Raw genomic sequence first — 11,498 nt, 5'->3', positions numbered from 1 at the left:
GTACCAGCTGTTTCTGAAATGCTTGCCAAGCAGAGATCAGAATTGGGTTGGCTGTTAGGAAAATAAAACCCAATGAAAACCAACAAGAAACAAAAAATTCCACTGTTGGGATTCCTGAGATCTGACCACAAAATGAGAACTGTCAATTTGAAATGTCACACAGCAACTACGTGAATATTCAGAATAATCTGTCATTGGCTTGCATGCTCTGACTTGCTCCATTAGGAGAACACCGATGTTCTGAGCATCTGTCCCTTCCACAGAGCTTTCAGAGAAAAAATGTGTACAGAAAGGGTGAAATAAGGTAAGTGGATTCATATCGGTGATATAAATCATTAATAGATTGAGAATGTGTTCAGAAGACTGAATGGAGATCAATTTAATCGGTACCAATTGTTATTACAGACAAACCCCAGGTGTCCCACATTTTACTATATTTTATTTCTGCCTTGAAAAGGGGAATTCAAATTCTGAGCTCATGAACAAAAGATTTGATTGTGATTGGTGCGAGTCGTATTACAGTGTTGGTGAAACGCTTCTGATAAACCAGTGAAATGACTCAGCAGAAAAGAGTCAGCAGGATTTTTCCCCCAAAGCTTTTCAGTTTCAGCTTTTCATAACAAGAAAATAACTTGAACAGTAATTAAATGGTTCAGAGAACAACACTGTTCTTTTACCATGGGGTTTAAAGCATTACTTTCTCTTCAGAGCTTTTGTGCAGCACTCCTTCAAGGTTTGGAGAAAGCTGCACTGATTAACTGCATGTTCATACAACATCAATTACTGCCTTAGCAGCTTTTAAGAGAATGTCAGTAGCTCATGTAGCTACACAACTCTGCATATTTAACTTTTGGCTAGCCTAGATCAAATTTATGACTAATTAGGTGCTAAGGATGTTCAGAAAAGGTGAACCCCAGCTAAAACAAAAATATGAGTAATGCTGCTCCTGTATCAGGAAATTTCTGAGTATATAAGCTGGGAGGCAATCGCTACTATCTTGGCTTGCAGTCCTATTTCTTACGAGATGTATTTTTATGTACAGACTTAACTTGTCAAAAGGCCTAAACAGACTACATGCAGGGTGGGGGAGACCATCTTTTCAGAGATGAGCTTGATTCCGGTGACTGGAGACATTTACACAAAAGGAACAGTGTTAGCCAATATAGATGACATACTGCCTTTTGGAACTCCAGGAGCCACACATTGAGCAGTGAATAAAAGGAAGAAAACCCTTAGGATTACACACTGACAGAAGACAGTTTGACATCTTACATGAGATTGACTTTCCTTAGACCTGTATGTGTTCATGAATTTGAGAAATGTGAGGTGCTCAGTGTACACTCAAAAGGGCGTTTTTATTTTCCCAATTAAGAAGCCTAATTAGTACTTTGGTGTGTCTTGTCATATTTTCAGTCTTACAGTGGCCCATTTTCACCCATCTACTATGCTAAAAACGTTACTCTTTCATTACTCTACGTTCGTGTAAACAGTTCTGATTAAGCTGGCATTTAATCAATCAGAATAAATTTTTCCTGCCTCCTGAGGAGCTCACCTACTAAACCCGACTTTCAATGGCATCAGTCTTCTAAAACACGACTTTACTTCCAGACGGGCTTTCATTTAACAGCGAAATAAAGTTTATTTGCTAACCCTGCCCTCTGAGTCGTTTAAGGATTTCAAAAGGACCTCACATTACAAACACCGCTACACTCCATCATTATCCCCCATTTCCTCCTTCGCATTCCCGCCCCGGCCCTGGGTGTTTCCCTCTCGCCGTACCACGCAGCCAGCCCTCCCGAGGGGCGCAGGCGGCTCCCGGCAGCTGGCTGAGGGAGCCCAGCCCAGGCCGAGGGCCGCCGCCCGCCTCCCGCCGGCCCCCAGAGGCGCTCTGCCCGCCGGCCGGCCGGTGACTTTCAAACGCCTCACCCGCCCCTGTTCGCCTCATGCGCCCGTCGGACAGCGCGGCGCTCTGCCGCCGGGCGGGGCGGGCCGAGGCTGTACAACCAGGGCCGGGGAGTACTTCCCCTCCTCCTCCTCCTCCTCCCTCCTCCTTCCTCCTCCTCCTCCCTCCCGCTCTTCCTGCGCGGCGGCCTGCCATGGAGCCGGCTCGCTGCCGCCCGGCCACTACCGGCCGGGGCCGGAGGGGCCGGGCTTGCCTGCCGACGCGGTGGAGGGCTCGGCCCGCGCCCCACAGCCCCGCCGCGCCACACAGGCACCCCGGCGCGGCCCCGCAGCCCGGCCCGCGCACGCCTGGGCGGCGGGATCCGGGCCGCCCTCTAGGCGGAAGGATACGGGGAGGAGCCTGCGGCGCGGTCCGCCGGGGCGCTGAGTCCTGTTGCCGGGTGACGGAGCGGCCGGCCCCCCTCCCTTCCCGTGGCGCTGGGAGCCGCCGCTGCCGCCGCCGGTTTACGTAACACCTCCCAGGGCAGGTCCCGGCTCCGTCCCGCCCGCCTCACTCGGGGACGGCAGCAGCGGGACGGAGTCCGCCGCCTCCTCCGGCTGCCAGAGGCCCCAGGGCCCCGCTCTGCGCCGCCACGGCAGGTAAATACCCGCCGCGGGCCCGGGGAACAGAGGGAGGGGCAGGGCTGGAGGGAGGGCGGCTGCCGCCCTCCCCGTGGCAACGGGAGGACGGAGCCGGGAGGCAGCGGCAGCCACCGCACAGCCCACCCCCCCTATCCCCCCCACCCCCCTTCTTTCCCGCCTCTGCTCTGAGCGACTGGCGGACTCGACCCCCGGGGAGCGCCGGGCCGGCGGCTCGGGGCCCGGCCGAGGAGGCCCGCGCCGGCCCGCTCATCTCTCTCCTCCGCTAACAGCCCGTGAAGAGGAGGAGTTGCGGGACCGGGCCTGGCCGGCGCTGGGGGGACGGTTTCCCGGGACGGCGCGTCCCGCTTCTTGGCGGCGCCTGCCGCAGCGCGGCGGGAGCGTGCCGGGGAGGCCGGGGGCTGGGCCGGCGGGAGAGCGGAGGAAGCGCGGCGACGGGGGGAGAGGGGCCGGGGAGGGGGTGACAGGGAGCGCGAGGGGCCGGGCGGGGGGGCTGGCCGCAGGCCGGCGGCGAGGCAGGGCTCGGGGGCGGGGCCGGGGGCCCGGCCGGGGTGCCCCCGTCCGAGCGCCAGCCTGGGAGCGGAGCCTTCCCGGCCTCCCCCCCCTCCCCCCCTGCTCCTCCATCCCGGCCCGGCCCCTGGGCTCCCGGCGCCAGGTGAGCGGCTTGCCCGGGGGGTCGGGGGGAGGCGCCGGCCTGGGGTGGGAGCCGGGGCTCTGGGCCTTCGGGCCGGGTCACGCCCGGGAGGAGAGGAGGAGGGAGGCGAAGGCGGCCCCAGCACCCACCCGCCGCGGGTGCCGGCCTGCGCCCATGTCACCCGCCGCAGTGGAAGGGAGAGCGGAGGATGCGGCGCTTCGGGTCAGGGTAGCGCCAACCTGAGCCGGGCGGCCCCTTCCCTGCCCAGCCTGACCGTGGGGCTGAAGTGACAGGGCTTCCCGCACCCCCCGGGCTGCTGCCATGCCCCGCTGGTGCGCGGGTATGGCTCACGCCGTGACCTTTCATCCTGTGCGTAATTATACAAAGCGCAGACAGCGACTGGTGACCGGTGAGGAGGAGCTGGGAGACGGGTCTAAATGCCTCGGATTGGGGTAGATGGAATCCGCCACTGGCTTAGCTGCGGCGTTCCGGGGTTACCCTGGGGCCCGATCTGGTGGGACTCGCTCCCCTCCTTTTTTTTTTTTCCTTTTTTTTTTCCTTTTTTCTTTTTTTTCTTTCTAACAGCATTGTCCTTTAGGGGCCTATGGAAGGCAAAAGGCGGATAGAAAGGCTAGGGCTGCTGCTGTTTCAGGAGGAGGAGCTGGGCTGATAGGAGACTGACGGGAGCCGCATCCTATGGCCGCTCGGAGCTGCGCGCCGCCTGGGCGGGCGCGGCAGGGCCGCAGCCTCTCGTAGGCAGCGGGCGGGGGGGGGGGGGACGACGACGACAAGGTTTGGCGAAGGTTACAGCTGAATGCAGAAGTGACACAAACTGACACTTCGTTCCAGCAAACTCCTTTCTATCTTCCTGCCGTGTCGTCTCGATTAAAAGTATACGTTTATTAAGTCGTGCTATTAAACTTTGAGGAAAAGCAAATGTGGGGTGTTTTTTTCTCTTTTGTCTTTGTTTTAATTACTCATTGCAGTACCTGATACTGATCTGAAGGGTGAAAATAGTAGGATTTGCTTATCCTTTCAAATAAAAGGCATGCCTGTGGTCCGATGTTTTCTGTATATAAGTAGTCCGGGTTGTAGTTTATAGGCCTTGGGATCAGAGGACACTGTGGTATGATTAGTTGATTTTCCTCTTGCAAACCCTTTTAAACGTTTAGGATTTTACCCTTCTGTGGCACACCGTGTATTACTTATGTGTTCCAGGAATGAGGAGGAAATCGGGGATCAGATTTAGTTTCATAGCTGTCAAAAGTGAGCTCGTGATGATTCAGTAGATAATTGTGTAAAACAAACTACTTCACTGCAGTGCTTAAAACCTAAGTATTGCAGGCTCCTCACAATCCATGGGAGTCTGAAATTGACATTTTTCTTTATTGTTGAAGACAGAAATATACTTTATGAATGTAAATGACATGGAACTTGATTGTTACTTGACATGTAACTGTACAGATTTTATTTTGTACTAATCCTCCATCTGCTGTTTCTTGTCAGTATGGATACGCTAAAGTGGTAGTGTACAATCCCTCCCTTCTGATCAATAAAGCATATTGTATGGGTCTTCTATTTCGATCATTGAGATAGAAGAGGAAATCTGGGTAACTTGAATAAAATCAGTAGTACGCTATATATTTGTAGTGTTTTACTCATTTTCAAAGACTAGGAATTTTAGGGGAAATCCCGATTTGTACACTCCATTGAAAGCATCAGCAGTTTATATCTCTGCCGTATTCTGCTTAGCAGGTATTGCCATATGTACAGTAACATAACTTTGTAAGTTCATTTGTTCTGTGCACCGTGGGGGCAGTGATTCTTTGAGACCACAGTTTCTGCAAATTTGGATTGGGTACATGGCCCTCTGGCTTTTCTGCTCATCGGCAGGGGATTTGGAGGGAAAGGAAGGAGACCCAAGAGGAAAAATTGGAGGCCTTGGACTTCTCTTGTTATCTTAATATGCCTATTTCATAGTCTGCATTCCCCACTGCTTTTGTTGTTGTTGCTATTCGTTATTCTTCCAAGTAAGAGAAATTCCATAGGGGTGAAATGATGTCAGCATTTTCCTTTGCTCATTTGCTAGAGGAAGATCTGGATGCCTCTCTTAAATTCATTTTTTGTCCTTCCTGAGCATCTTGTTTCTAGGTGAATAGGGGGAATGAAGTAAGCAGAGAGGATGGTTTTATGCCTAACAGGTGAATTTTCTGTGGGATTTTATTGTGTTTTAGGCATAGTGCTGTAGTCAGAATAGACCTTCTATCTGCTTAGCTAGAATCCTAGCAAAATCATCTACCAGTTTGCTGCTTCTTTAAGCTTTGCGTAAGCAGCATACAAAATTTGTAATGATGGATGTTGAAAGTACTATGCGTTAAATATTTTCTTCAAAGCCATCTGAATGTTAATGTGTTCAAAATAAGAAATTTTAGCGCTTTTGTTGTTGTTGTTTTTTTTTAATCTGGTTTTATTTTGCAGCTTCTGAAAGACCCTTTTTTCTTGTTATTCCATTGCAGCTTGTTTTTCTTCTTTCTTAAGACATGCATTCATGGCATAGGTTTCATACCTATCTGGTAGACTGATAATGTGAAGCCTCTAAAATCATATAATGGTAGGAACAACCAATAGCTAATAACTAAAAAAAATAATTTATTCCTAGAATAAGATGAGTAAGAATGTCTGGTAAAGCAGAATGTGATGAATAGAGCAAGAACTTAGAATTCCTGTAGGCTAAGAGAGGTAACAGGAACTCTCCAAGTTATCTGCACTGCTAGTGGAGCTTGGAATACAAATGATCTTGTAGAAGCTATTTAATATGCTCTGTTTATTGGGATAATTTCTTCTGTATTGTGGAACAGAGATTGGAATCCTTCATTTAGTCCAAGAACAGTGACAGGCTGGTTAGGTAATTTGTAAATGTAATTAAAGAAACAAGTTGTTGTGTTGTGTTCATACCCCCAACCCCGCTCCAAGATTTTTTTCTGGGTAGAGTAAATTTCATTATAAAAATGTTTGATTGGATATTTGAATGCTCAGTTGCATTTCAGTACGCAGACAAGAAGGAAACTGGCTGATAGGAAGGAGAAGTATAGAGTATTTTCATAATTTAAAAATAATTTACCAGATTTTTATAGGCAGAAATATCAGATAACTGCAGAACTGTCAGAGTATTTTAGTAGAAAAATATCGAGGTGAGCTAGTTATAATGTTTTTGCTGAAAAGCATCATGTTCTACTTTCCCGAAAGTTGGTTGGGTGCATGTGGATGCTGAGAGTTTGTGTATTTTATTGGGCCACGGTGGTGGTTGAGGTGGTGGTGGTTGGGGAAGGGTTGACTAGTTTGAACATTCAGCACAAAGATTTTTATTTCACAGACTTCTTACTAGAAGTTGTTCCTCTGGCTTTATTGGAAGCTACTGAATATATTTAAATTTTAATCTGCTGTTTCCTTTATAATCTCACATGCAAGTGTTTGGATTTACCTGTATAAAACTACTCATTGTTTCTGCATCATCTGAATTCTGTTCATAACTTGGCTTCTGCATATCCACTTTGGTATCTGTCTTTTCAAGTGATTTATTTCTAAGGCAGTAGTGTGGAAATTTCGATTATAAAGGATTTTAAATGATTTTTCACAGTTGTGATATTACATGTAATAGATGAATTGTGTCCTCCCAGGTTTGTGCATAGTCTGTGCTCAGGCTGGCTGTAACAATTTTTATTTTGAATATAATTTGGGGAATATTTAAATTTCTCTTTTTCACTTCACTGAGGCAGAAGTTTCAAGTATGTGGTCCATGCTAATTTTACTTTTGTCTGTAACTTTCTAGGCCTTATTCTAGAAAGGATTGCACATGAAAACTTATATCTGCAAAAAACCTTGTTAATAAATAAAAATAAATTGTTACAGGGTTCATACCAGGATAGTTCTGTATTCTTGTTGTTGCTTTTAAAAATCTTTCCCTAGTTACTATCAAATTTATATAAGGAACAAGGTCTGCTGCATAGAATACTGGACCGGGATTGAAGACACCTGCAGTGTTCTGTTGGCTCTGTCAGTCACTGAATTCAAGCAAATCGTTTTTGTCTTAATGTGCCTGTATTTAAGATGCTGTATGGAAAGGAGGAGCTTTTATGCCTTTTATATGTTATTAAGTTGTGTGAGAGTTGTTTGTTCTTGTTATGGTTTGGTTAGGTGAACCAGCTTGGTTGTAGAATTCTGAAGGGAGTCATAGTTCCATTGCAGACAAGGTTTTGCATGTGTATAGACCACGGAATAAAGTACAGAGAGAGAAAGAGAGTAAGAGGCTAGGAGTAGCTGAAGACCAGAGGAAGTAAAGCAACTTTTCGTAAGATTATATAGATTTAACATCAGAACAGCAGAGTTCACTTGCAAGATATATATGCTCTCTAAGGTTATTCCAGGTAGCGTTAGTTTAGTCAGGACCTAGACGGAGATAATAATAAAACATACACAGAGTGATTAAGGAAATTATTCTGGTTGTTTAGCTTGTCATATGTGCTTTTTAAGAAAATAATGTGTTTTATTAGCCTAAAGAAAAAAGGCTGCTTGAAGCATTACTAATGAACAAATCAGTAATGCGTATTGCTGCTATTGCATGAGTAATTAAATCTCTCTAAATCCTTGCAACTCTGTAGTCTGTTATTACAAACTTGAAATAAATTTGAAGACTCAGTGGCCGAGTGGGAGTGCAACATTAAAACTGCATTGAATTCGGGAAACTGGAGCATCTTGAAAGAAACAGCCAGCTTCCAGTGATTTGTCTGATTGATAACTTTACTCACGAACCTTCAGGAAAAACTACTGTTTCATGATATTTTAATTCTGGCTGAAGTTTTTGAGCTAATGACTATTACTAATTAGCTAAAGGTTGTGGTTGAGTGAATTTCTATTCTCCTGGTTTTGTCTTCTGGGGTAGAAGTTCACTCTGCTGCTTATTTCACTTAACAGTGAAATTGAATTACCTATAGTAATTTTTGCTTTATTGAATTTTTTATAGCTGCTTTGCTGGGAGTCATGTTGAATTGTGTGGGGTGACACGAGAGTTTTAAAATACTTCTGCAAGTTCAGATATTAGTCTAATTTTCATATGTATATAATTTTTTTACCAGCTTCTCTCTCTAAACAGGGTATCAGCTTGAGAGAAACCTCAGGGTTCCAGTTTTTAGTAACTTTGTTCTTGAGTTGTGAAAGAAATGCCTTGGTTAACAGTAGAGTAACTTCCTTGAAGAGAAGTAATATAGTGCTGACCTGCTGTTTTTGTAAGAGGTTTTCTGGTGGTGATAGCTAAATATTTTGCATTTTAGTAAAGTAAGATTTCCAGCTGTCATTTGAAGTAGAAAACAGCAAATTTGTTATTTTAAGAGCAATATTAACCTGTCTTACCTGTTCAGTTTGTAAACTTTTTTATTTTTTAAATAAGCAGTAGCATTTTTAAGCAACATACTTAATTATGAAAGTGGAGATACTATAGGGCAACAGACATCACAAATGTTTGTATGGAAAAAGAAGGAAGACAGAGTTGTTTTCCTGGTGGTCTTACAACATTAACTGAATGCACTCAAATGCTAAAATGTATATTCTCTCATGTGAATTGTTACTGTGTTCTGTTACTCCTGCTTCTGATCTCAATTTCATAAATACATACAATTTCATGTACCAGCACTTTGGTTAAAAATTAGATGCAGGAAAAAAGCTTTTGAAACAATTTCCTTTGTAGGTCTGCTGTATTTTCTTTGCTGCAATGTTGGTATCTTTTCTGCTGGTTAAGTCATGGAGCTTGCAAATTCAACTTCTCAGAACTCTTTGCGATTACTGAGCCTCTTGTGGCTGACACATATTGTACACTTTTACACGGTTATTAATGAAGACATTGACTATATGTGACTTCCTACTGAATTTATGATAACATCTTTTTCTTTTTATGAAAAGAGCTGTTGAAGAGATTATATAGTTAGGCAATAGTTATGTTTGGTTTTAAGCCCTTCGTGAGGCTATTTTAAGCTTTTCTAAAAGGTAGTAATTACCTCCTTGAATCACAGACCAAGTATAGAAAACTTCAATAGTAAGCATTCAGAGAAGACCTTCATACAAATTAAAGACATTAATAAAACAAAGTAAAGTATATCGTGTGGTCATTAACTAGTTAAATGTTTATATACAGCTGGATTATTAACTTTGAAAGTATAAATAGCTGGAGAAATACCATAGCCTTCAAATGGGCAGTGGTTATTGGATCTTTGGAATTCATAATTAATCTCCTTTTCCCTCCTCAACTGAAAGATGCAATGTATGCCTAAGAATAAATTGTGTATTAATTAAAATAATTCCTATATGGTTGCACTAAAGGAGTGGCCATGGGGCTGCTTGGTGCTGCACTAGCATTCCAGCTGGTGTGAAGAGCACTGAACATGTTACCAGGGTGGTCTCACTGGTGGCCCCACATGGGGGGTGATTCCTTTTGGTGGCTGCCTGTGCCCTAGAGGGGGCTGGCAACACCTGCTGGGGCATGCTGCTGTCTGTGTCTGCGCACTTGAGAAGTCGGGGAGCTGGAGGCAAGTCTATTTTAATGTATGCACACATAACTTAGTGCTCAGGCTTCCAAGCCATTGCCATCTTGCTTGGGAAGGGAGTTCAAACACAGGCAAATAGTTGTTAGTAACAGGTAGTTTGAACTGCTCTAAAAGTTGAGTACATCAAAGACATCAGGAGGGGCAGGAAGGAGACAGATCAGAATAGTCGAGAGCATATATCTGGTCTTTCCGTTACTTTGCATCCTCTGTTGCACTGTTAAGCCCTGCGTATATTCTAGGTGATAGAAGGATTAGTAGATATAGTGAGACACAAGTAGTAGAAAGCTTACAGATTTAACGTGCCAAAAGGCCAGAAGATAAATGTTTCAGTGAGTTTAAAATGTGTGCAGCCTTTGTGATTCGTTTTTGGTTTTTAATTCCATTTATGTTTCCTTAAATCTGAGAAAGTGTTATAAGTGTGATGATGGTAATCAGTGATGTGTGATCCGTTGCTTGTGTACAAAGTAAAAGATACAGCTTTTGATAAATAGCATCAGTGTGAAGATTCTAATGGGACTGAACAAAAAAGAGTGTAACTGTCTCTTCTTTGAAGTTACAGCTAGACAAGTATTTCTCCCCAGGACCTCTCGGGCCCTGTAGCAGTCCATTCAGGCAATCCCTGTGTGTAATAGACTTGAGGTAAAAGGAGGAGAGCGAGGTGTTTGTCAGTGGCTTTGCTTTAGTACGCTGGTTAAGATCTGCAGTTTTAAATTGAAAAACTTAAATCATACTAATGTCTTCAATGGTAAAAAGAAATGTAACAGAACAGTCTTAAACCTGATGTCAGTGATACTGAAATTACACCAATAGTTGGGGAGTACTGTAAAGTATGAACTGAAGTGATGCCTACATTTTTGAGGTGTACATGTGGTGCCTTCTGCATCAGCGCTCATGTTTTCTCTTGGCTTCTCCACACTTTGGTGATCCATGATGTTCTAGGCTGGTTACTGTGCAACATCTGCCTCTCTCATACCAAGCTTGAAGGGAGCAGTAATTTCTTTGTCATTTTCAGGCTACTGTTCTGGTAGGATTCTGTTTGTTTTGAGGGTTAATATGCAGAATGATATAAACGTGGGATACTGTGGCATGGGTCAGTAGGGAATTTCTGCAAAAATGTTGGAAGTACCTATCATATCTGTTGAAGCACCTGGATTGGCTTCCACACTTGAAGTTGCAAAGAATAATGGTGGTAAGAAAGACTTGCATCTGAGTTAGCTAAAATGTAGCCTCTGAACTGTGCCCTCCTGATGTTTTCTTGTTATACTTAAGTGGATCTAACGATGGGCCACTACGGAAAGGGGCAACCCCACTTCCTCTCTTATGCCAGATGTAGAAATTTTGTGGTAGTGGAGTGAGTTGATTGCTTACTTGTATTTTTTTGAAGGCTGGCCCACCAAAAATGAATTTTTTGCATTGAGAACAATCAGATCCAGATTGTCCTGCAACCATACAGTGAATGGGTTAATTAGAAGGACAAAAAGGTGAGAATGCCAGGAAGGGATGAGGAGAAAAACCAGTAAAACATGCAGTCTCAGTGGCAATATGCGGTTGTAGTGCAGTTTGTGTTGTGCTGACTAGCCTTTGAGTCAGCCACACAGGTTTCACTGTCAAGATGCTGCTGCTGATGTCGTTCTCCTAAAAAGTACTGCTGGTACAAACCCCATCAATTCTGTTTTTTACAAACTGCTACTTGTGCTGGCAATAGTAGTACTTCAAATTTTGTTCGTTAT

The 11,498-nt window shown here is 44.8% G+C and overlaps 1 protein-coding gene across 5 annotated transcripts in view; it reads left to right on the top strand.

The window, feature by feature from the left end:
* Positions 1–2,220: 2,220 nt before the first annotated feature.
* KIAA0232 (KIAA0232 ortholog) overlaps positions 2,221–11,498 on the top strand; it is a 72,225-nt gene continuing 62,947 nt past the window's right edge. For 2 of the 5 annotated variants that reach the window (XM_040593544.1, XM_040593535.1), the window contains exon 1: positions 2,231–2,541. The gene's annotated coding sequence lies outside the window, so the exon portion shown is untranslated. Of the gene's footprint in view, positions 2,542–3,125; positions 3,197–11,498 lie in introns of those variants that run through there. The other 3 variants (XM_040593528.1, XM_040593510.1, XM_040593520.1) reach the window with 3 other exon arrangements.

Source organism: Falco naumanni, chromosome 1 (assembly GCF_017639655.2).
Source record: "Falco naumanni isolate bFalNau1 chromosome 1, bFalNau1.pat, whole genome shotgun sequence".
Classification (NCBI taxonomy): domain Eukaryota; kingdom Metazoa; phylum Chordata; class Aves; order Falconiformes; family Falconidae; genus Falco; species Falco naumanni.
The sequence above is the reverse complement of the archived record's forward strand: the minus strand, read 5'-3'. Positions and strand labels throughout refer to the sequence as shown.